The 26,202-nt window shown below is 48.0% G+C and overlaps 1 long non-coding RNA gene across 1 annotated transcript in view; it reads right to left on the reverse strand.

Annotated features, from left to right (window-relative positions):
• Positions 1 to 26,202, reverse strand: part of LOC135182726 (uncharacterized) — a 93,286-nt gene that overhangs the window by 64,341 nt on the left and 2,743 nt on the right. Inside the window, exons 2-3 of the long non-coding RNA XR_010305295.1 lie at positions 20,073 to 20,153; positions 5,459 to 5,583 (exon numbers count right to left, since the gene is read on the reverse strand). This is a non-coding gene — a long non-coding RNA (uncharacterized LOC135182726). The remainder of the gene's footprint in view (positions 1 to 5,458; positions 5,584 to 20,072; positions 20,154 to 26,202) is intronic.

The following is a 26,202-nucleotide window of genomic DNA, read 5'->3' on the forward strand; positions in this document are numbered from 1 at the left end:
GTCACCTGCTGGTTAAAGCTGAAATCTTCACTTTCCTGCCTGTGCTTACAGCCAGGATTTCCCATGCATTTAAATCAGCCTTTTGAAGTACAGATGAAGCAGAGTCAACAGCTGCAAATAACTCCAGGGCAGGAAGAGCTGATGCAGACACTGTCACCTTTCCAATGAGACACACAACAGATTTTTAACTTCCTTTGCTAAGGAAAAGAGCTAAATGAAGCTTAGCCCAAAGGGATCTGCTGATTTCAGTAGCCCAGTGAGAAAGAGCATCCATCAGCCAAACCCCAGTGAAGGTGAGGTTGGGCAGGTAGAAATAAACAGCTGAAACTCCAGCTAGTTACACACAGAAAACTGTGGAATGATTTGCTTTGATCATCAGCCTTAACAGGTATTTCTGAAGGTATTATTATGCTTCCCCACAATAATTTTACTGGGGGAAATGCAAGAATAGATGTTTTAATGCACCCTTGGCCAGCATCTCATCCTTGCTACTCCTTTTAAAGATGCCTAATACAGTCTTGAAAGCTTTGCTGTTCTTCTGTCTTTGTTATCTGTCCCACACTTCCCTCTCCTACCCATTTATCCTACATGCCTGATGGGCTGAGGAGCTGCTCTTGCCCCCACTGCTGCTGTCTGTATGGGAATCCTCATCACTTACATTGCACTTGCCCTGTGAGTTCTTTCCTTTCATGTTAATCCCCCTTAGGAGTAGCCAAAATGGTAATTATTGATCGGTTCACTTGTTGGCTGGAGAGCCAAAACCACAATCTCTAGATAACAGTCATCCAACTTAAACCTGTCCTTAATATGTGTGTGGTGGAGAAGTGCCTTGGGACATTCTGTCTTCTGTTGCACCTCGATATCACAGCACAGGGTTCCCCAAGGGAGTGGAGAAAACAAAGCAGCCCTGAGAGCTGAGGTTTCATTCCTTCCTCCCTGAACAGAGCCTGTACATGTGGCATCATGCCCTTGCTTTAGCTGCTGGGTGGATGAAAGCCTGAGCTGTGGATAGAGAGATTAATTTGTTAAAGGAAACAACAACATCCTTTGCCTTTTTTCTCCCCTCTGTTTTATCACCAAAACCTAATCAAGCAAACGACTTCTTTCTAGGGCTCTAAACACTCAGTTTGTATTTTGCTTTTATTGCACTTTTGTGTCCTTTCAGCTTTGTTAGGGTAGATCAAAACAATTCAGGAGCATATGTTCCTGTCAGATTTAATGTGCAGACCTTCTTAAATCCCCCAAAAGCCTTTTCAGATCCAGACCTACATTTAAGTAAGCAATTAATTATTGCATAGCTCTTCCAAGGAATACATGATTTGTTTGTCATTTAAATTGCAATCCTGGCTCTTTTGAAGTTCCCTGTCTGTTCATTTCCAGGCTGAGGATTGTGCATATTTGATCTCTGTCAAATCATCAAAAGGCATTGGAGAGCCTCCATGCGTCGGGAAGAATCTCTGAGTTCTTTGCTCACCCCTGTGGAGTTCAGGGAGCAGGCAAATTCATCTGCACTCATCTGTACATGCAAACCACTGAACTGAAGCCTCACACAAAAAAAAACCTGAAATCACAGCATCTCACTCAAAAGACCACAGCCCTCCTATGTGTGCATATGTATATTTAAAATAAGAGGAAGAGACTATTTAATTAACCTTATGACAGTATGAAACAGCAGGCAAGAGGTTGTGCTTGGGGAAGGCTGGATGGGTGGGCAGAGGCCAAGGGGATGAGATTGAACAAGGCCAAGTGCAGGGTTCTGCACTTTGGCCACAACAACCCCAAGCAGCACTACAGGCTGGGGACAGAGTGGCTGAGAGCAGCCAGGCAGAGAGGGAGTTGGGGGTGCTGGTAGAGAGGAACTGAAGAGGAGACAGCAGTGCCCAGGTGGGCAGCAGAGCCAATGGCATCCTGGGCTGGCTCAGGAGCAGTGTGGGCAGCAGGACAAGGGAGGTTCTTCTGCCCCTGTGCTCAGCACTGCTCAGGCCACACCTTGAGTGCTGTGTCCAGCTCTGGCTCCTCCCTTGCAGAGAGATGTTGAGGTGCTGGAAGGTGTTGAGAGAAGGGCAGCAAGGCTGGGGAGGGGCCTGGAGCAGAGCCCTGTGAGGAGAGGCTGAGGGAGCTGGGGGTGTGCAGCCTGCAGAAGAGGAGGCTCAGGGCAGAGCTCACTCTGTAGCTCTCTACAACTCCCTGAAGGGAGGCTGTAGCCAGGTGGGGTTGGGCTCTTCTGCCAGGCACCCAGCAACAGGTCAAGGGGACACAGTCTCAAGCTGTGCCAGGGGAGGTCTAGGCTGGATGTGAGGAGGAAGTTGTTGTCAGAGAGAGTGATTGGCATTGGAATGGGCTGCCCAGGGAGGTGGTGGAGTCGCCATCCCTGGAGCTGTTGACACCAAGCACTTAGTGCCATGGTCTGGCTGACTGTCTAGGGCTGGGTGCTAGGTTGGACTGGCTGAGCTTGGAGGTCTCTTCCAACCTGCTTGATTCTATGATTCCAAGGCGAGGATTTGAGAGCAAAGTGTTTCTTGCCCTGCTTCAGCAATCAGAGGCAGAACTCTGCAGTGATTTTCTGAGGAGAGGATGCATCTGCAGTTCAGCTGTCACACTGTCAAACGTTCCTGCAGGTCCAGCACCCTGACAGGGCAGGGGAACACTTCCCACTGGCGCTAGGGGCAAAATATGTCTTTCTGCTTTAGAACTACAGGCGGTCTGAAAGCTTGTCATGTGGTAAATTGTCTTCAGTCTGCAATGCATCACCTGCACCTAACCCAGCTAAAGAACAGAAAGCCCCATAAATACACAGAGAAAAATTAGAGGATTAGCAGAGGGCTTCTTGTGTTGGTTTTTGGAGGAGGGTTCATAATTCATCACTTGGGGGCAATCACGAGAGGCATATTTAAATGACTCAGAGAGCACAGAGCACATAAATAATAATGAACAGAATCAAATGCAAATGGCCTGGAAGGAATCAATAGTCATGAATGAAATCAGCCCCTCAGATCCTAATTGAAATGAAAATTAGATGCATATTCAATATGTGCTTAATAGAATATACATAATGTGAGTATCCTGAGCTGCTGAACGAGGCCTTTCCATCACAGTGACGCACAGGCAGGCAGCCTTCCTAGGAATCCTTCCTAGCACCAGTAGATGTGCTCACCCTCCCCATGCTTCCATGTGGCACTATTTATGTGCACAAAAACATAAAGCATAATAGAAACAAAGAACTTTTAACCTCTGCTAGGTCTCAACCACAAGCACTGAGGTGTTTTTTTTCTGACTATCCATGAAGCTGTGCTAGACATTTCACACGCTGCTCCAATCTCCATGGGAAGCTTTTGTTTGTGTTGGGAATAGCATATCACAGTACCACAGTATCACCAAGGCTGGAAGAGACCTCACAGATCATCAAGTCCAACCCTTTACCACAGAGCTCAAGGCCAGACCATGGCACCAAGTGCCACGTCCAATCCTGCCTTGAACAGCTCCAGGGACGGCGACTCCACCACCTCCCCGGGCAGCCCATTCCAGTGTCCAATGACTCTCTCAGGGAAGAACTTTCTCCTCACCTCCAGCCTAAATTTCCCCTGGCACAGCCTGAGGCTGTCTCCTCTTGTTCTGGTGCTGGCCACCTGAGAGAAGAGAGCAACCTTCTCCTGGCCACAACCACCCCTCAGGCAGTTGTAGACAGCAATAAGGTCTCCCCTGAGCCTCCTCTTCTCCAGGCTAACCAATCCTCGTCCCTCAGCCTCTCCTCGTAGGGCTGTGCTCAAGGCCTCTCACCAGCCTCATCGCCCTTCTCTGGACACACTCAAGCATCTCAATGTCCCTCCTAAACTGGGGGGCCCAGAACTGGACACAGTACTCAAGGTGTGGTCTAACCAGTGCAGAGTACAGGGGCAGAATGACCTCCCTGCTCCTGCTGACCACACCATTCCTGATGCAGGCCAGGATGCCATTGGCTCTCTTGGGCACCTGGGCATATGCCAAGGCTTTTTTCTGCTCTGCATTTTAGCCCTTTTGGCAGGAACTGGTTGGGTGCCCACATGCTGATTGCTCTGGTTTGTTCCTTGCTTAGACCTTCATTGGACCTACACAGAGGAGCAGGAGCTGTTGTCATTTGAAATCAGTTACAAAGAATGTCCTCATATAGAATTATAGAATCAACCAGGTTGGAAGAGAGCTCCAAGCTCAGCCAGTCCAGCCTAGCACCCAGCCCTGGCCAATCAACCAGACCACGGCCTGAGTGTCCCAGCCAGGCTTTGCTTCACCACCTCCCTGGGCAGCCCATTCCAATGCCAATCACTTTCCCAACGTGTTAAACCCTGGAACACTCCACTGAAGTAAAAAAACAATCTGCCCTTTTAGAACCATTTCTTGTTGTTTGTGTCTCAGTAAAATGAGCTGCAGAGACCAGAACATCCATGCCCAGGTGCAGGAGAGTCTTTGTCAGAGCTAGAAACATCAGCAGTGGCTAACACCATACTGCTGGGATAGCAGCACAGGAGGCTCCATTGTCCTGGGACTCAATAAATTACAGCAATCAGGTAGGTGTGAACCATCACAGCTTATCTGAGACCACCACTTTGACCTCCCACCCCTCTTGTGTTGGAGGACATGAGTTTAAGATGCTACCTTGTGTTGGAGGACATGAGTTTAAGATGCTACCTGAACTACCTGAAGGGACATTGTAGCCATGTGGGGGGTGGCCTCTTCTCCCAGGCAACCAGCAATAGAACAAGGGGACACAGTCTCAAGTTGTGCCAGGGTAGGTCTAGGCTGGATGTTAGGAGGAAGTTCTTCACTGAGAGAGTGATTGGCATTGGAATGGGCTGCCCAGGGAGGTGGTGGAGGCACTGTCCCTGGAGGTCTTCAAGAAAAGACTAGATGGGGCACTTGTTGCCATGGTCTGGTTGACTGGCTAGGGCTGGGGGATAGGTTGGACTGGATGATCGTGGAGGTCTCTTCCAACCTGGCTGATTCTATGATCTTGCTGCTGAAATGCTCTGTAGCCCATGCCACACTGGTTGCCTCACCCAGCAAAGCAGGATTAGACCTACTGTGCTCCTGGGCAAACCCCCAAAGCCCAGAAGTTCTAATTGTACTTCCACAGCTCATCTTCAAGGTGCCTTTCCCAAGTTCTCTGCCTCCCTGTCCTCATCTCCACTCCACATCTGTCCTGAGGGCTGAGTGTTTAACATTGCTGTGGAGTTTGGAAAACGTTCTGAGCTAAATCCTATCTTAAAGAATCTAACAGTGAAACAGATTGAGCTTATTTTATTGCTTTGCAAAGCAAATGTCATCTGTATTGAATTTCTTGCCTCAGCTGCTAACAAATGCTCCTCTTTGGATTTTTTTTCCCCCACTGTGTGGAGGCAGGGTTGTTGGGGAGAAAGCCAAACACAATAATCTAAGAGCTGAAAATTCTCTCTCTTGCTTTTGCACCCGACAGTAACGCTCCTACCTCACCACTCCCAAGCCAAGATCCAAGGTGATAGCAGAGTGATGAAGTCTTTATCCCAGACTCATTAGTGGAAGGAGACACCTTTTGAATCTGCACCTGCTCTGTCACTGGGTGGAGGCACTCAGCTGAAAAGGGGGAAAAGGAGAGAAGGTGTAATTATTTCTTACATTGTGTGTGCTGCAATTGTAACAGCAAGCTGAAGTAAAATCATCCCTCCCATAACACAGCACAATAGCTCTTCTGACACAGCTGAAAGCTTTGTTAAGGGCCAGAGTTAAGCTGCTGTAAAAATCTCAGTGGGTTGTCCTCAGGGGAAAAAAACAGGTGAAATTTGGTTTAGTTGGTAGCTGAAGGATCAGTGCAGCCAGAAGTCTCACTGAATCTGCAATGTGTCCCTGTGGCCAAGAGGGGTACCAGGGTGCATTGAGAAGAGTGTGTCCAGTAGATGGAGGGAGGTTCTCCTCCACCTCTACTCTGCCCTGGAGAGACCTCATCTTAAGTACTGCCTTCAGTTTTAGGCTCCTCAGTTGAAGAGGACAGAGATCTGCTGGAGAAGGTCCAGCAGAGGGTTACAAGGATGATTAGGGAACTGGAACGCTGCCTGGTGAGGAGAGGCTGAGGGCCCTGGGGCTGTTTAGCCTGGAGAAGTCTGAGAGGGGATTTAATCAATGTTTCTAAATATCTGAGGGCTGGGGGTCAGGAGAGGGGGGGACAGGCACTGCTCACTGCTCCCTGAGATAGAACAAGCAGCAATGGATGGAAGCTGCAGCACAGCAGGTTCCAGCTCAACACAAGAGGGAACTTCTTGACTGTAAGAGTTGCAGAGCACTGGCACAGGCTGCCCAGAGAGGCTGTGGAGTCTCCTTCTCTGGAGCCTTCCAAGGCCTGTCTGGATGTGTTCCTGTGTGCCCTGAGCTAGATTGTGTGGTCCTGCTCAGGCAAGGGGGCTGGAGTCGATGATCTCTTTGGGTCCCTTCCAATCCTTGACATCTGTGACCTGTGATCTGTTGAGAAGTTGCCCCTTGCTGACAGTTTAGCACTGGAGGACAAATGCAGTGAGCAATGCAGTGGTGTCCTGGCTTGCTGCAAGGGTAGGATCACTGTCACCCATCACACTATGATGCTTTGCCAGGTCTTACTTGAGACATCCCCATTCTCAGAGGTGAACACAACTATTTAGGCAGACCTTTGTCCAAAAGCTATTCTCACAGCCAGCTGAGTAAATTACCTAGTTACATTCCTTTCTCCTCCAGCAGATGGTTGTCTGTAGCTGTTCCTTTGTAATTTTGCTCCTTATTTCCTGATTCCAGGCAGTGTGAAGGCAAGAAAATCGAGCCCATTGACATGATGGGTATCTGCTCATCACCTGGCCTGCATCCTGCTACCTTGCTTACCCCAGACTGCTGCACTGGGTTCCACTCTTTCCTCCCACAGACCCTCTGCAGCTTCAGGAGGCTGGCTCTGAGTCACATGCAATAAGCTCTTAAGAACTTGAATCTATTCTAGGCTACTGCTGCCAGGTACAGCAGATGTTGTCTATTAGATTTTGCTTTCCCAGAAATTCCTCTGATTCATAAAACATTCAGGATTGTAGACCCCTATTTTGTTCACTTTTCCTCCCCTGTTGTGTAGCTTTTGGCAGTGGAAATGTGTTAATGACTATAGAGCCAGACTTCTCTAAGGTCCTGGTTGACCAGAGAAGTGTGTGTTAACACTTGAGGCTCCAAACCTGGGGAGTCTTTGAGGCATCAGGAAGTGATTTTCCAGGAGAACGGAAGAAAGAAATAAGAAAAGATATGTCAGGGTTGAAAGGGGCCACAAGGATGAGCCAGTTCCAACCCCCCTGCCTTGGGCAGGGACAGTTCACACTATATCAGGCTGGCCAGAGCCTCATCCAACCTGGCCTTGAACAGCTCCAGGGATGAGGCTTCCACCATCTCCCTCAGCAACCCCTTCCAGGCTCTCACCACCCTCATGCTGAACAACTTCTTCCTAACACCCAGTCTGAATCTCCCCATTTCCAGCTTTGTTCCATTCCCCCTGGTCCTGTCACTACCTGCTACCCTAAAAAGTCCCTCCCCAGCTCTCCTGTAGGCCTCCTTAAGATACTGAAAGACCACAATGAGGTCACCTGGGAGCCTTCTCTCCAGACTGAACAGCCTCAACTGCCTCAGTCTGTCCTCATAGCAGAGCGGCTCCAGCTCTCTGATCATTTCCTTCTCCTCTCCAAGGTGCTTGTCTTAATCAGAAGGCTTCCCATTGAGCTGTCTATGTGAAATACAATCTGACACAACTGGAATTTTCCAAAATCTGATTTCCCTCCCCCCCAAGGTAGGAACTTCAGAGTACTGTAATTTCTTTTTAAAAGCAGTGGAGAACCATAGAATCCTTCATTCACAAGGGCATTATTTGAGAAGGACTGATTCAGGAAAATGACAAAGATTAAACTAAGTTGATAAAGAGTAAAGACCACCAAATGAAAGAAGTTAATCAAAATCTGTAAAGAAACAGCTTTGTTTTGCCATAGAGTCATAGAATCAACCAGATTGGAAGAGAGCTCCAAGCTCAGCCAGTCCAACCTAGCACCCAGCCCTAGACAATCAACCAGACCATGGCACTAAGTGCCCCAGCCAGGCTTGGCTTCAGCACCTCCAGAGATGGCGACTCCACCACCTCCCTTGGCAGCCCATTCCAATGCCAATCACTCTCTCTGCCAACAACTTCCTCCTCACATCCAGCCTAGACCTCCCCTGGCACAGCTTGAGACTGTGTCCACTTGTTCTGTCCCTAGGTGCCAGGGAGAAGAGCCCAACCCCAGGTGGCTGCAACCTCCCTTCAGGTAGTTGTAGCCAGCAATGAGCTCTGCCCTGAGCCTCCTCTTCTGCAGGCTGAACAACCCCAGCTCCCTCAGCCTCTCCTCATAGGGTTTGTGTTCCAGGCCCCTCACCAACTTTGTCACCATTCTCTGGACACATTCCAGTATCCCATCTAAACCTTTGTCACTTCTCTCTAAGCCATGGGCAGAATGTGACTGAGATTCACAATGCAGAGCTCAATATTCTGTGCTCCCTGCACAGAGGTTCGACGGCTGCAAGAACTGGGCTCCAGCTTCAATATTGTCATAGTGCTTCCATCACAAAAATAGCAGACAGAAACTAGGCTGGCTGGAACTGAATACAGAATGCACAGAGAGAGACAGCAAAAAAAAGCCAACACAGATCCACAAATGTCTAATAAAAATCACAGAATCACAGAATCAGTCAGAGTTGGAAGGGATCACAAGGATCACCTAGTTCCAACCCCCCTGCCATGGGTATCTCCTGTTTGTGTTGAGCCTGTTTTTTTTTTCTTCTGCATCCAGCCTGGATCCAAACCTCTCTGTGATGCACAGCAATATAAATCCTGGAGATTTGTGCCAGGCCATTATTATTTTGCTAAACCTCAGTAAAATGGGTGGGGAAAAAAAATACAACTATGAAATTTCATGGGGATCATTCTGTGATTCTATTCTAAAACTCTATTACAGTTGCTGTAACCCGTGCAGGTTTCAAGAAACATTCTGCTGTTTTCCCTCATGATTTAAACCCCAGAACTTGCTCCTCCTGTGAGCAGTAGCTGATCCTCACATGAGCTAGCAGCAGAACTTAGGGTTCATTCCAGTTGGCAGCCAGTCACTAGTGGCGTTCCCCAAGGATCAGTGCTGGGCACAATCCTGTTCAATATATTTATTGATGATCTGGATGAGGGGATTGAGTCCAGCATCAGTAAGTTTGCAGATAACACCAAGCTAGGAGCAGCTGTGGATCTGTTGGAAGGTAGGAGAGCCCTGCAGAGGGACCTTGACAGGCTGCATGGGTGGGCAGAGGCCAATGGGATGACATTTAACAAGGTCAAGAGCAGGGTTCTGCACTTTGGCCACAACAACTCCAAGCAGCACTACAGGCTGGGGACTGAGTGGCTGAGAGCAGCCAGGCAGAGAGGGAGCTGGGGGTGCTGGGAGAGAGGAGCTGCAGATGAGGCCACAGTGCCCAGGTGGGCAGCAGAGCCAATGGCATCCTGGGCTGGCTCAGGAGCAGTGTGGGCAGCAGGACAAGGGAGGTTCTTGTGCCCCTGTGCTCAGCACTGCTCAGGACTCCCCTTGAGTGCTGTGTCCAGTTCTGGGCTCCTCCATTGCAGAGAGATGTTGAGGTGCTGGAAGGTGTCCAGAGAAGGGCAGCAAGGCTGGGGAGGGGCCTGGAGCACAAACCCTAAGAGGAGAGGCTGAGGGAGCTGGGGGTGTGCATGAAACCTATTTAACAGGCATCTGAAAAACAATTAAAGGCAGCAGCTGCCCAGGCCTGTTTCTTTATTGTCCTCCACTGAAAAGGTTCATGGAAAACTATTTACTTTCCCTGGGCTGCAAAAGAGAACATTAGACAAGCTATCTGAGTGCTTGTCAGAGTGATTGGCATTGGAATGGGCTGCCCAAGGAGGTGGAGTCACTGTCCCTTGGAGGTGTTAAAGAAAAGCTTGGATGGTGCACTTAGTGCCATGGTCTGGTTGACTGGATAGGGCTGGGTGCTAGGTTGGACTGGATGAGCTTGGAGGTCTCTTCCAACCTTGTTGATTCTGTGATTCTATGGCTCTGTACAGAGGTTCATGCCTGCCTGAACTTCATTGTTAAAGCATCTCTCAGAGGTAATCAGGATTGATCCTTCATACTGGATACTGGAAGGTGTCCAGAGAAGGATGACAAAGATGGTGAGGGGCCTGGAGCACAGCCCTGTGAGGAGAGGCTGAGGGAGCTGGGGTGTGCAGCCTGCAGAAGAGGAGGATCAGGGCTGACCTCATTGCTGTCTACAACTCCCTGCAGGGAGGCTGTAGCCAGGTGGGGTTGGGCTCTGCTGCCAGGCACCCAGGGACAGAACAAGGGGACACAGTCTCAAGTTGTGCCAGGGGAGGTCTAGGCTGGATGTTAGAAAGAAGTTGTTATCAGAGAGAGTGATTGGCATTGGAATGGGCTGCCCAGGGAGGTGGTGGAGTCACCTTCCCTAGAGGTCTTGCAGCAAAGCCTGGCTGGGGCACTTAGTGCCATGGTCTGGTTGATTGGCCAGGGCTGGGTGCTAGGTTGGACTGGCTGAGCTTGGAGGTCTCTTCCAACCTGCTTGATTCTATGATTCTGTGGCTCTGTACAGAGCTTCATGCCTGCCCTAACCTCTCACATCCATTTGAGATCTGCAAATCTATTGACAAATTGTTTCCTATCTGCTTTTCACGGTTGCTGGATTCATGAGATGAGATGAGAAGAACTTTATTTCTTTCCAGTGTAAAATTGCAGCAAACTAGATTAGAAAATGTTGCTTTCTGATAGGTTTGGGGTTTTTTCCTTCCCTTTTTAGCTGCCCTGCAGAATGAGGTGCACTGTAAAATAAATAATTAACTCAACACCAGAGATATGATTTTTCTATTAACCTCCTCACCTCAAACATCTTCAGAGACAATTTCCACCTCCCCCCCTATGGATTTATACAGATTTTTCCTGTAATGCCTGAAGAAGTCTGCAGAAATCTGCCTTTCTCATAGGAATTTCCTCCTGCTCATATAACTCTTCATTGCTTTTAAAATGAGATTCCTTCTAAATATACAGGTCACGTTAGAGACGAAGGCTGGTGAGGCTCACTGGATTACAATACAAAGCCCTTTGTTATCAAGTTCTGCTTGAACTCCAGCTCTGTGTGTTACTGGTGTAAGCCTCTAGAAAAGGCTTTCAGAAGCTGGTATCACTTATGTGGGACAGAGTGGCTGGAGAGCAGCCAGGAAGAGAGAGATCTGAGGGTACTGGTTGACAGCCAACTGAAGATGAGGCAGCAGTGTGCCCAGCTGGGCAGGAGAGCCAATGGCATCCTGGCCTGGATCAGGAATAGTGTGGCCAGCAGGACCAGGGAAGTCCTTCTGCCCCTGTATTCAGCACTGGTTAGGCTACACCTTGAGTACTGTGTTCAATTCTGGGCCCTTCCATTTAAGAAAGATGTTGAGGTGCTGGAAGGTGTCGAGAGAAGGGCAGCAAGGCTAGGGAGGGGCCTGGAGCACAGCCCTGTGAGGAGAGCCTAAGGGAGCTGGGGGTGTGCAGCCTGCAGAAGAGGAGGCTCAGGGCAGAGCTCATTGCTGTCTGCAGCTACTTGAAGGGAGGCTGTAGCCAGGTGGGATTGGTCATTTCTTCCAGGCACCCAGGGACAGAACAAGGGGACACAGTTTCAAACTCTGCCAGGGCAGGTTCAGGCTGGATGTTTGAATCATAGAATTCATAGAATCAAGCAGGTTGGAAGAGACCTCCAAGCTCACCCAGTTCAACCTAGCATCCAGCTCTATCCAGTCAACCAGACCATAGCACCAAGTGCCTCATCCAGTCTTTTCTTGAACACCTCCAGGGATGGTGACTCCACCACTCCCCTGGGCAGCACATTCCTTTCCAGAGAGAGTGATTGGCATGAGAATGGGCTGCCCAGGGAGGTGGTGGAGTCATCGACACTGGAGGTGTTTAGTAAGAGGAGGCTGGATGAGGCACTTAGTGCCATGGGTTAGTTCATTAGAAGGGTTAGGTGATAGGTTGGACTAGACGATCTCAAGTCTTTTCCAAGCTGGTTAATGCTGTGACTGTGTGGTTCTCTCTGGAAAGCTGGCAAGTAACAAGAAGTGGATTGGCCAATGAAGTGGTGCACTGGGGTCTGGTCCATGTGGAGCAAGCCTGCAGCACCTCTTGGCCAAGTTTGCCAGCAAAGGAGTTTGCCAGTGAAATACTGTGTCAGGGATACTGAGACAGGCACTATTAATCAAACTTTGTGAGACATGGAAAAAGCCATTTCATTTGCAGCAAGGGCTGAAGGCAGCCCTGAGGAGCAGCTCATCCCTTTTTTGAGTGCAGACTTCCCACATTTTGATTGCATGAATACATAGAAGAACAATATGTGGAGAGCTGCCATCAGGGTTCTATTTGTAATCTGCAATCAAATACAGCCTAATGCAGCTCTGCTGCTTGGGAGCTTTTGTTGTGGTTTGTTTGTTCTTTCTTTCCTTTCCTCATATTTTAGCTTTCTCTGACACTTCCTTCACTGTTTATTGTGTCCTCTGAGGCAATAGTTTCATCACTGCTAAATGCCATTCCCTACCAACTGAGATGCAGTGGCAGCCAGGCCAGGATTTACACTTCCAGATGAATAAAACCAGTGGGAATGATTTGTTAAATCAATGCAAGGGGGGAATTTCAAGGATCCCTGAGTTCAGGGACATGATTGCATAGGATGGGAGTAATGGCTTTGATTTACTTTGATGTGAACAGTGTTCTTATGATCCTCATGTCTCATAGTGATGCTTTATAATGTCTCTTTAAACACAAGCACCTTTTACTCCTCTTAGAATGACCTTGCACCAGGAATGTCCCTCCTTTTAACTGCTCTTTTTTTCCCAGTTTATTTCTCTTCCTCTTTTTCCCTCTTTTCCTAAAATTTGGGGTTGGTTCAAAGAAGGCCTTCATAGATATTCAGGTCAATGGGCAGTCATGGAGAGTGCAACTTAAAATCACTGAATGTAGGGGCTGGAAGGGACCTTGCTATCATGATGCAAACATGCTGAGGATGCAGTCAATCTTATGGTCCCTGATGGGGATATTGAGCAACACTGGTCCCAGTGTGGACTCCTGAGGCACAACAGTAGGCATTCAACTCCATCTGGACATTGAGCCATTGACCACTACCCTCTGGGTGTGACCCTCTCCACTGGGCACCCATCAAACCCAAATCTTTCTAGTTTAGAGGGAAGGATGTTTTTGGGGGGGTCACATATAAGCTACAATTTCAGGATCATCAGGGATGTGGCAGAGGGAAAGGCAGGGCAGATCTTTAACTATCTCCTTATCCTTTTTGTTTGGCAAAACTTTAAGGACTTAGGTAGATTCTTCATAGAAACAGCCAGATTGGAAGAGAGCTCCAAGATCAGCCAGTCCAACCTAGCACCCAGCCCTAGACAATCAACCAGACCATGGCACTAAGTGCCCCAGCCAGGCTTGGCTTCAACACCTCCAGGGACGGCAACTCCACCACCTCCCTGGGCAGCCCATTCCAATGCCAATCACTCACTCTGACAACAACTTCCTAACAACATCCAGCCTAGACCTCCAACTTGAGACTGTGTCCCCTTGTTCTGTTGCTGGTTGCCTGGCAGAAGAGCCCAACCCCACCTGGCTATGACCTCCCTTCAGGTAGTTGTAGACAGCAATAAGATCACCCCTGAGCATCCTCTTCTGCAGGCTAAACAACCTCAGCTCCCTCTTCCTCTCCTCACAGGGCTTGTGTCACACACAGGGTGACAAATAAGCTACAAATTTAGGATCATCAGGGCTGATGCAGAGGAAAAGGCATGGTAGATCTTTAACCTATCTTCTTTTTGTTTGGAAAAACTTTAAGGTCTTGGGTAGATTCTTGTGACAGGCATCTCAAATTTGGTGCAGTAATAAGATGTTTGATGCTCATTGTCTAGGATTTAGGTTTGTTTTTTTTTCCTGGAACATGGTAACTGCAGAATATCTACATCTAAATCTCATGATTCAGGAGGGCCTTCAGAAAAGCACCCATGTAGCATGAAGTCTCCTGAATTCTGTCTATGATTGTGAGCAGCCTGGCTTACTCCAGAAAGCAAACAACTAATTCATTAATCTTACTGCAGAAGTTTGGTTATCAAATGTTTCTATCAGTGTTTTGTGTTGTTAACTGTTAGATTAGAATGCCAGAGATTGGCACTGGAATGGGCTGCCCAGGGAGGTGGTGGAGCTTCTGTGCCTGGAGGCGTGGAAGCAAAGCCTGGATGAGGCACTTAGTGCCATGGTCTGGCTGAAAGGACAGGGCTGGGTGTTAGGTTGGACCGGATGAGCTTGGAGGTCTCTTCCAACCTGCTTGATTCTGTGATTCCATGAATTGTCTCTAATTGTGGGTGGTTGCTGAGGAGTTTACTTCTCACCATGTGGTCCTAAGGTAAATGTATTTGACATCACACTGCTTTCCTTCTCCCTCGTGCATCATTACTGCTGCCCTGTTGCAATTATTCTTCAGGCAGAAAGCACTTACCAAAGAAAACAGTTTTCACTCCTGTCTTCAAGTCATTGTGCTGTAATGCTGCTATTTTTCTCCACCCTTAGTCTAATGCACATGGGGCTTTGGAGACAAACAAAGGAAACAAAAGGATGCTCTGGAGACTTTTCAGTCTTCCTTAGTTATAACAAAAAGCAGAACTGCATGCAGAGGCTGCAAGCAGTTGTGTAACAGGGATAATAATTTGGCAGATGGATGCCTTATTTTCCTGTTTCTATGCTTTGTTAAACTTCTTCTATTTAAGTGCATGTCACACCCATGACAACTCAGTACACACATAGGTGCTGCTGCCAAGACATCAGCAATAGACAGACCTTCTGCTGTTAAAGACTGGATGAGACACTTAGTGCCATGGTCTAGTTGACTGGACAAGGCTGGGGGATAGGTTAGACTGGATGATCTTGGAGGTCTCTTCCAACATGGTTGATTCTGTGATTCTATGATGGCAGCAAATTGGTAATTTGAGAAAGAACAAGGGGAAATGGCCTCAAGCTGAGACTGGGGAGGTTTAGATTGGACATTAGAAAAAAGTCTTCCATGGAGAGAGTGGTCAGGACCTGGAATGAGCTGCCCAGGGAGGTGGTGGAGTCAGCCAGCGTGGATGTGTTTAAGGGTGGTTTGGCTGTGGTGCTTAGGGCTGTGGTTTAAGGTGAATCTTGTAGAGCAGGATTCTAGGTTGGACTTGGTGATCCTGAGGGGCTTTGCCAACCTGCATGATGCTGTGATTCTGTATGGTTTTGGTATGTGGCTGTGTATGCACACATGTGGTTGGGTTTTGTGCACATATCTGTTCTAGCTTTAGGCCAGAAACAAGGCAATGAAACACATAGTTAAGCTGCAGTAGCTTAAGACCATAGAGCAAATCTGAAAGTGGTCAAAGTTAAGCAGATGCTTAAACTTGCTTTTAGATGGGAGCTTTATTGTTGTGGCAAATCTGGGAGCACAGTCAGAAAGATAGGAACAGCCAGATCAGAGAAATACACAAACATAGAATCACAGAAGGATGCAGATTGGAAAAGACCTCCAAAGGTCATCTATTGCACCCCCCTCTGCAGTCAGCAGGGACATCTTCATATAGATCAGGCTGCCCAGAGCCCTGTTGAGATACTGGAACATGTCTAGAGAAGGCTGACAAAGCTGGTGAGAGGCCTGGAACACAAGGCCTATGAGGAGAGGCTGAGGGAGCTGGGGGTGTGCAGCCTGCAGCAGAGGAGGCTCAGGGCAGACCTCATTGCTGTCTACAACTCCCTGAAGGGAGGCTGTAGCCAGGTGGGGTTGGGCTCTTCTGTCAGGCTACCAGCAAGAGAACAGTAAGAAGTAACTCATAACTCAAGGTGCCATCAGACCTCCATCTTTTTCTCTTCTTAACCCTAGGTTTTTGCCCATGGCAGGTTCCTGTGTGAGGCTGGAACAGGAAGAACCTTGTTCTCTCTGGAGGATGTCTCTAACACACAGATATAATGCTGAGCATAAAGCACAGAGTACAGCAATTACCTCTGCATGTGTGAGAAGCTCTGTCCCCAGATTTATTTACTCTCTCCACTTCTAATTTTGTCCTTGTTCTGCATCCTGTAAAGGTCCCTGTCATGCTGCCAGGCTTTCAGTGGCTGTTATTTATTTTATTTACTGCTGAGAAATGCAAAGATGTGTAAATCCATAAATAGCTAACACAAGAAATATTGCCTCCCTGGCATAAATCTGAGCCTTTCAGGGCTCTTGCATCAAATGAATGGTCCAATGAGCCAGTCAGCTCCATCCAAGTCTCCCAGGACATAATGACATTTAAATAAAATCTTAGCTTTCAGGGTTAGGGGAGAAGGGGAAACTGAATGAGTTATGAAAATACAAATTAAACTACCCTACTATTGATTTACACCAGCCTGAGCCACATTAGAGAGCTGATGTGTCTGTTCCAAGACCTTGTCTTGTTACTTTTACATTAATGTAAACTTATTTCAGTTAAAAAGAGAGCAAGAAAAGAAAAATCAATTGAAATGGAGGAGGGAGATTTAATTTAGCTATAGGGAAATCAGATCAAGGAAAGAAAATGATGGAGATAAAAGTAACCCCTGTCCCAACGCAGAGGGAGAGGAGCTGGCTGGCTGAGGTTCATTAGAGTTAATTAACAATCTTCTGCCTCTCAGGGGCCTGGGTAAGGGGGGTTAAGGAGGGTGGGATCTGCTGTTGGTTTAAGAATGAATTAGAAACACAGACCAAATGAAAGGGGAGCCAGGGATTCTTGGTTTTTTGTTTCTAAGGAGACAATGAGTTGGGAGATCTGGATTCAGAGGGACAGAAGTGAGGTGGTTTAACCCCAGCCCTTCCTCACCACAGCTGCAATGGAAAAGGGCAGCGACTGATGGATTGTTGCAACTCACAGCTAATAGACCAGAAGATGTCACTGAGTGTAATGGGAAGACAAAGTCTCCATTAACAGAACTCTTGCATGCCTGGATGAACCTGCAGCCACGCAAAGGAAGGTGGTTTCTAGACAGTGTCTCTGAGGAAATGAGGTTGATGTGACTGACACTGTGTGTGAGTGCCTCCTTGCTTATGGCTCCCTAAAAATCGTGATGGCCCCTGGCTGATTTGAACATCAATCCTCTGAAAGATGTTAAGTTTCCAGAAGGAAACAGGCCAGCAAGTAGAGAAGTATTTGTGTTCAGGCTGATGCTGGGGCTGAATCTGCATTGCTTGCTAGACACAAGAGAATCAGCATGAACCAGAGCTATTACTGAAATCCCAGCAACAGGAAAAGCTGCAATCCAGACTACTAAACTCAGGATAATCCAAACTCCAGAGACAAAGTGCCAGGAAAGAGGGCTACAAGGACGATTAGGGAACTGGAGAGCTGCCTGATAAAGAGAGGCTGCTTAGTCTGGAGAAGAGAAGACAGAGAGGGGATTTAATCGATGTTTGTGATATCTGAGGGCGGGGGGAGACAGGCTCTGCTCACTGCTCCCTGGGATGGGACAAGGAGCAATGGGTGTAAGTTTCAGCACAGGAGGTTCCAGCTCAACATAAGGGGGAACTTCTTTCCTGTAAGGGTCCCAGAGCCCTAGCACAGGCTGCCCAGAGAGGTTGTGAAGTCTCCTTCTCAGGAGCCTTTCAAGGCCTGTCTGGATGCATTCTTCCATGATCTGCACTAGATTGTGTGGTCCTGCTCTGGCAGGAGGGTTGGACTCGATCTCCTTGGGCCCCTTCCAACCCTTAATATCCTGTGATTCATAAATCCATGTGGGGCTTTCCTCCCCCCCCCCCGATTTATCATCAAGAAGTCCTGCCAGGAAGCCTGTGCATGCCAGTCCTGTAGTCACTGTGTGCTGGAAGAGGAAAGGCAGCCAGCTCCAGAGTGGGAGCTAACCAACAGACCTGCTTCCAAGAATGTGGTAGGCAGCTGAGTGTGGAAGGTTACAAACTTTGTTTGTTGCTTTTGAATTGAAAAGGCAGGTTCATTTTCAACTTCCTCAGGGCTTTTTTGAGGGGTGGAAGAAAGCAGCCTTAACAAATGCAGGGGAAAAGTGACTTTTAAAACCCTGATGAGGATCAGGGCTTAAACAAGCAAACAAAGAGTCGTGAAATTAAACCATGCAAATGTACTTGACAGATTCCCTGCTCAGAAGCTGGTGCCCAAGAACAAATAGTTCTTTGGCTGCTGGAGTAGTGCAGGATATTGGCAGTCTAAAGAAATGAAAACAATCCCCTGAATGAAGGTATTCTGCATAGCCTAAGCTGCTGTGCTCCTGCTCTGTGGTCAGGATGTGTGAATGCTCTCAAGATGGTGATGACTGAATGATTTGCAGCTTCTTTTTCAAAGGATGCTTTGATAGGTACATCTGTAAAGCTGATCCCAGCCAGCCCTGGCATCAGTCACTGAAGACTGTTGCATGTGACACCTGCTTATTACATACAAGCAGAGTGTGGGCCCCTGAAATCTTCATTTGCTGCCTCCTCTATCAGTTCAGAGAGTGGTCAAATGTGAAGAAGATTCATGCACTGTTCAACCTGCCAATTAAGAGACATCCCCCAAAAAAACAGTGGAACAAGAAGATGGAATCAAAGGAGAAAATTAGTTTGGTCCTCCTGCCTCTACCTAGATCTGTCCCTCCATGCCTGTTAGAACCTCAAGCCTAGAGAATGGCCTCCCCCAGGTAGACATGCTGATCATAAAGTCACAGAATGGCTTAGGTTGCAAGAGACCTCAAAGCTTATCCAGTTCCAACTCCCTGTCACAGGTAGGGACATCTCCCACTAGAACAGGCCACTCAAGGCCTCATCTAACCTGATCCTGAACACCTCTCTGGACAACCTGTGCCAGTGTCTCACCACTCTCACTGCAAACAACTTCTTCCTAATATCCAGTTTCAATCTCCCCTCTGCCACTTCAAACCCATTCCTCCTCATCCTGTCATTTCAAGATCTTGCAAATAGTCCCTCTCCAGCCCTCCTGTAGGCCCTTTTCAGATACTGACAGGCTTGGGAAGGTATGACATTGTTGGGGACAAGAAGCCTCCTTGTTAGGATCTTTGGCCCAATAGAGCAGCATACTCAAGAAACTCCTTAGGTGTACACAGGCTTGAGAAGCAGAAAGGAGTAAGAAGCCTCTTGGACCATACTTTGCCAGTCTGAAAACTTCCCAAGCATTTTGACTTATCAAGCTCTCCAAAGACACAGAAGCAGGATGAGGCATGAACATAAAGCAAGAGCTGAACTTAATCAGTCAATCTCTCTTTAGTGATTCTATGCCACTAAATTCAATCTTTAGTGCACAGAGGTGACCCAGCTGAAAACTGCAGCTCAGCTATAGAAACTGAGTATCTTGAAGGTAAGAAAGAAGCTGGGCACAGGGGGGAAATAAAAGTATTTCTTAAGTATCTTCTGCTTTGATTCCTCTAGCTAAAGCCAGAGTTTGCCAAGAGATAATCCATGCACAGCTTTCCCTCCTGTGCCTAGGAAAATAATCCACTGAGGGCCAGATTTTGAAACCTCAGCATTCAGCAGCCAAGTATGAGCTGTATTGCTGGGCAATTTCTTCTACAGCCAATCCTGCCAGCTGCTCTAGTAGGAGAGGGAGCTCTTCCCTCCTTGGCAGAAAGGACACTCATTCTGGGTCACAGTCTGCACACATAAATGATCATGAGGATGATATGCTTGATCATCATAGAATCAACCAGGTTGGAAGAGACCTCCAAGCTCATCCAGCCCAGCCTACCACCCAGCTCTATCCAATCCACTATACCATGGCACTAAGTGCCTCATCCAGGCTTTGCTTGAACACCTCCAGGCATGGTGACTCCACCACCTCCCTGGGCAGCCCATCATGACAATGTGCTTGGTCATTTGGTGCCATCTGAGGTCAGGCAGGATCAGGTCTCACTTTTAAGTAGTTGAAGAGGCACTGGATAGAGGACAAACAGCTCTCCTACCCCGTGTGTTGTGCAGAAAGTCCAGCCAAATTGCACAAAGGACCTCACATTTCCAGGGCTGCCACCTACCTTTTAGCAGGAGTCAAGGCCATGGTTCTGTTTGGTCCTGGGAGTCAGTTCAGGTCTCAGTCTGAGAAGTTCTGCTTCATCCTATGAAGACACAAAAGCTGAGCCATAAACTTTTCTGTATGCAAAAATATTCAGACAAGAGAAACTCCAAACCCCTCTTTTTATAGGAGCTTTGGGATTAGCTCACTTCCCAGCTTGGGAAAGTTCTTGCAGGCATAGTAGAGATTATCAGTAGGAGTTACAACAGTATCTGTGTGTCATGTTTTAAAGCACATTGCTTGGAGCAGTCTGCAAAGAGCTGATACTACAATAATAAGCAACAATTTAGAAATGATCATCAAAATGGAAAACCAACACAGATAAAAAACTAAAGAGCCAAAGGGCATCATTAGAAGGAGGGGGAAGCTTTCCTTCAGAATGCAGCCATGATGCAGAAGATGCCTGGTTTTGGCTAACTTTAAGTCAATCCCTCTTTCCTTGGAGGAAAATGTGCATTAGAATTCCACATTACAATTCCAGTGTTAGAATTCAGAAAGCAAACACAGCCAGCAGCTTCTGGTTGTTTTGAGATCTCATTTGCCCTGCTCCTCTCCTTTTAGGTCTTCTATGTTTAACAGGTTGCAGAGGAAGAAAAAGCCATTTCAGCTGCAGCAGGGCTCAAAAAGAGTTTCTGATCTTGCTTGAGTGATCAAATTTTCATAGACTTGAGGCAGAAGTGACTTTACTACCAGCCACAGTTTGGATATGCCAAGATGGCCCTAGCCTGGGCTCTTGTGTTGTGGCTCTGGCCCCATCTATTTGAGACAATGGGAGGTCCTCAACTTTAGAACCCTACTTGCATCTATTGACTTGTGTCTGGCACTTCTGGAGACTGTGCTGATTGCTTAGTAAATGATGTGGAGAACTTCATTGTTAAAGCATCTCCTGGAGGTAAACAGGATTGATCCTTCGTACTGGATACTGGAATGTGTCCAGAGAAGGGTGACAAAGTTGGTGAGGGGCCTGGAGCACAGCCCTGTGAGGAGAGGCTGAGGGAGCTGGGGGTGTGCAGCCTGCAGCAGAGGAGGCTCAGGGCAGACCTCGTTGCTGTCTGCAGCCACATGAAGGGAGACTGTAGCCAGATAGGGGTTGGGCTCTGCTGCCAGGCACCCAGCAATAGAACAAGGGGACACAGTCTCAAGCTGTGCCAGGGGAGGTCGAGGCTGGATGTTAGGAGGAAGTTGTTGTCAGAGAGAGTGATTGGCATTGGAATGGGCTGCCCAGGGAGGTGGTGGGGTCACCATCCACGGAGATGTTGAAGCAAAACCTGGCTGAAGCACTCAGTGCCACGATCTAGTTGATTGGCCAGGGCTGGGTGCTAGGTTGGACCGTCTGAGCTTGGAGGTCTCTTCCAACCTGGTTGATTCTACAATTCATAAGCCAGCAAAGGCATTTTGGAGTGCAGCAAGAAGAGTCCTTCCTTCCCTCATCCAAATAGCTGAGCACATTTCTGCCTTTAACAGCTTGATGTGGGAGAGAGACAGGCTGGCAGGCAGCCTCAGACCTGTCACGTGGTGCTGGAGAAGGCTGACCAACAAGCTACAGGTTCCCCAATGCCACATTGTCAAAAAGCAATGTTCCCATTTAGTCACTCACACTCAGTGTCTTTCAAGCCTCATTGAACTCCAACAGAGGTAAAAAAAAAACCCAAACAATTCTGCAATGAATGTTGTCTTCATCTCCAGGATGGAGACGTTTAGGAGATGTCACTGCCATCACTCTGACTCAAGGTAAGGCTGAAATAACTGCTGTCGATGCCAGGATGAAAATAGGACAGGGGGAAAGCTGTTAACAACAGGCAGCCATCAACACTTCCAAACCTCTCCTCTCAAATAAGGCCACTGGGCTCTCTCTAACTCTTTTGCTGGGTGTGCAGCTCGCTGTGAGCTGCAGGTCCCGTGGTGTTAGGGGCTGTCCAGAGCAGCGAGTGGTACCTCAACAGCCAGGACCCCAGCTGAGGGTGACAGCTGTAGAAGCATCATTACTCCCTACCTCCCACTGCTCCACGCAAGCAACTGCTCCCAGCCACGACAGGCTTTTTAGTTTAGTTTATATGTGACATAATTTCCCCCCATAAAGGAAGACTGATTGTAAATCCAGATGGAAAGGGAACGGTTTGCGTGAAACGCGCTTTAATTAATTAGCTAAACGTTGTCAAAGTGCTTTTGAAGATGCAAACCACCACACAAGTGTAAACCAGTAATAATAACAACATCACAATCAATTTCTCCAGGAAGCACGTGTACAGGAGGTGCCCAGAATGTTCCCATCCAAGGCCATTTAAAGGGGAAAAAATCCTGCTTTCCCTTTGACATTTTATTGAGCACTGAGCACCGCAATGAAAGGAATTAATTCATTTATTCATCCGCAGAGACTGGAGTTTGGATCTGGTTTGAAAGGAAAATAATGGCCACAGTGCCCATTAGTCAGTGTGACAGAGGCATAACTCAGAGCAGTTATGCAAGGCAGGGCTCTTCAGCCATGAACAAGTTGATAAAAGGACCAACTATCAGGAACAGTGTGGGAGTAGGACAAGGGAAGTCCTTCTGCCCCTGTGCTCAGCACTGCTCAGGCCACACCTTGAGTGCTGTGTCCAGCTCTGGGCTCCTCGATTCAAGAGAGATGTTGAGGTGCTGGAAGGTATCCAGAGAAGGGCAGCAAGGCTGGTAAGGGGCCTGGAACACAAATCCTATAAGGAGAGGCTGAGGGAGCTGGGGGTGTGCAGCCTGCAGAAGAGGAGGCTCAGGGCAGAGCTCATTGCTGTCTGCAGCTGCCTGCAGGGAGGCTGTAGCCAGGTGGGGTTGGGCTCTGCTGCCAGGCAACCAACACCAGAAGAAGGGGACACAGTCTCGAGTTGTGTCAGGGGAGGTCTAGGCTGGATGTGAGGAGGAAGTTGTTGTCAGAGAGAGTGATTGGCATTGGAATGGGCTGCCCAGGGAGGTGGCGGAGTCACCATCCCTGGAGGTGTTGAAGCCAAGCCTGGCTGGGGCACTTAGTGCCATGGTCTGGCTGCTTGGCCAGGGCTGGGTGCTAGGTTGGACTGGCTGAGCTTGGAGCTCTCTTCCAACCTGCTTAATTCTGTGATTCTAAGTATCACTGCCTTCCAGTTTTCTTTTCCCAGAAAACCAGCATAGACCAGCAGTGGCTCAAACACTGAATGTTCTTCCAAGTATTAACTGTGGAGGAGGCAGGCAAAAACCTGGCCTGTTATATGTGCTTTTAGAGATTGCTTCTGCCTGGAGGCTGGGAATAGCTGCTTCCTTCCCTTGGAAGAGGAAGTGTTTGTTTCAGTGCTTGTGCTTACTTAGGTTTGCCTTCTGCAAGCATTTGGACAGTTTTCTGCATCCAAGAATCTGGCAAGATGGGAAAGTCACTGCAAAAGGCAACATTTCCAGGGACCCTCAGAAAGCTGCTGAGGGACTTTTTAGAGTGCCAGGTAGTGACAGGACTGAGGTGAATACAGCAAAACTACACGTGGATAGATTCAGATTGGATGTTGGGAAGAAGTTCTTCAGCATGAGGGTGGCGACACTGGAAAGGGTTGCCCTGGGAGGTGGTGGAAGCCTCATGCCTGGAAGTTTTTAAGGCCAGACTGGATGTGGCTTCAAGCAACTTCATCTGGTGCAAGGTGTACCTGCCTGTGGCAGGGGGGTTGGAGCTGGATGGTTCTTGAGGTCCTTTCCAGCCCTGACAGTTCAATGATTCTATAGTCCTATAGATACACATCTGTCAGAGGATTTGCTCTGGGTCTATTTCACGGTTGCCCTGAAGGCTCTGTAGGTCTTTAGATGAAACCTTCAGCCCAAGAGTGAACCTTTAGGGTTCAGTATCACCAGGATTGCACTTGCTACAGGAAACTGGGCTAGATCATCCTCACTTTGAAAGAAGGAGTTGACAGTCTAGGTTCTTCCTTCAGCTTTGTGACAAGCTTCCACTTGAAATCTTACCTGTGACACCTCACAAAGTGCAGGTCTCTGCAGAGACTCAAGAGCAGAGCAGAGAAGCTCTGTAGAGGGTCTGGGTTTGCCTTGCATTTGTCATGCTTTAAACAAGGGCACAGATGAATGGTGAAAGTTTCTGTCATTAATCAGTGGCTCGTACCCAGAGCAGGGGAGATTTTAAAGTAGAGGAGATGATGTGACAAGTGGAAAAAATAATATGAATCAGTAGAAAATTGCTTTCCCCCTAGGTGTTAATTCAGTTTCATGGCAAGGGTGCACTTGCAGAATGCAATCATAGACTCACCCAGGTTGGAAGAGAGCTCCAAGCCCAGCCAGTCTAACCTAGCACCCAGCCCTGTCCAATCAACTAGACCATGGCACTGAGTGCCTCATCCAGGCTTTGCTTCAACACCTCCAGGGATGGCAACTCCACCACCTCCCTGGGCAGCCCATTCCAATGCCAATCACTCTTGCTGTGAAGAATTTCTCCTTAACATCCAGTCCAAACTGGATTTGAAGGGAGACTGGATGAGATGAGGCACTTGGAGCCATGGTTTAGTTAATTTAATTAGAAGGTGTTAGGTGATAGGTTGGACTTGATGACCTCAGAGATCTTTTCCACCCTGGAAGTGTTCAGGAAAAGCCTGGATGAGGCACTTAGTGCCATGGTCTGGTTGATTGGACAGGGCTGGGTGCTAGGTTGGGCTGGATGAGCTTGGAGGTCTCTTCTAACCTGGTTTATTCTATAACCAGCCAGCAGGGCAGCAGGAGATCAACTTTCCGGTCTTTAGACCCTTCATTTGCCCTTGGTCAGACAATAAAACATCCCTCCCAACCCTACCTGATTCTCAACCCTTCCTTAGTCTATATAAAAACAATTCAGGTGAGCCTAAATTTAAACTACAGGAAACTTCTTTTCCAACCTGTTTACTTCTGTGATTGACCTGCTGATTTTGACTGAAAAATTCCCACTGCAGGACTAAAGGATTTGGCCCCTGGAAATCCAGTTTCTGTTTGCTGAGCTGTTTTCTGACCTTTACTGAAAGCCAGTGGAGTCACGAGCAGTAAGATCAAAGGCCTGATGAATGTCTGATGTGAAAAGCAAAGCAAAGGCTTCAGGCTCTTTCCCTCAGAGACTGATGAACACTCGTTTCCAGTTAATTTAATAGGATGTATGCTGGAAAAGGGACTCCTGTGTACAGTACATTGAGCACAATCTCTTACATTTTCTCTGCCTAAGTGGCTGGTCTGTTCTGGTGAGTCTCTGTGTCAGCAGACACCAAATATTACGTTTGTCAGATGACTGCACCTCTTCAGGAGCTCGCTTTGCCAGGCTCTGGATACACCACACTTCAGACATCAGACACCCACAACACGCTGCTGACTTGGGCTTTGTCAGGTTTGGGGCAAACACAAGAGATGAGCCAAGCCTACAGGGGGACAAACCAGCAAAGTTCCATGGATTTCAGCAGAGCTGCAGTGATTCCTGTACTCAGCACTGGTTAGGTGAGACCTTGAGTGCTGTGTCCAGTTCTGAGCCCCTTCATTTAAGAAAAGATATTGAAGTGCTTGAAGGTGTCCAGAGAAGGGCAGCAAAGCTGGGGAGGGGCCTGGAGCACAGCCCTGTGAGGAGAGGCTGAGGGAGCTGGGGGTGTGCAGCCTGGAGAAGAGGAGGCTCAGGGCAGAGCTCATTGCTGTCTGCAGCTGCCTGCAGGGAGGCTGTAGCCAGGTGGGGTTGGGCTCTGCTGCCAGGCACTCAGTGACAGAACAAGGGGACACAGTCTCAAGCTGTGCCAGGGGAGGTCTAGGCTGGATGTTAGGAAGGAGCTCCTCACAGCAAGTGTGATTGGCACTGGAATGGGCTGCCTGGGAAGGTGGTGGAGTCACCATGCCTGGAGGTGTTTAAAAGGAGGCTGGATGAGGCACTTAGTGCCATGGTTTGGTTAATTAGAAGAGTTAGGTGTTAGGTTGGACTCAATGACCTCAGAGGTCTTTTCCAACATGGTTAATTCTGTGATTATGGTCCCTGAAGGCCTGGGTGGTGTTTCAGATCAGTTGACTAACAATTAAGGCAATGGCATGAAGAAGAACACTTGAAAGAAGTAACAGCAGCATCAAACTTAAAATTGACAAGTAAAATTAATGAAGCA

This window comes from Pogoniulus pusillus, chromosome 17 (assembly GCF_015220805.1).
Source record: "Pogoniulus pusillus isolate bPogPus1 chromosome 17, bPogPus1.pri, whole genome shotgun sequence".
Taxonomy (NCBI): domain Eukaryota; kingdom Metazoa; phylum Chordata; class Aves; order Piciformes; family Lybiidae; genus Pogoniulus; species Pogoniulus pusillus.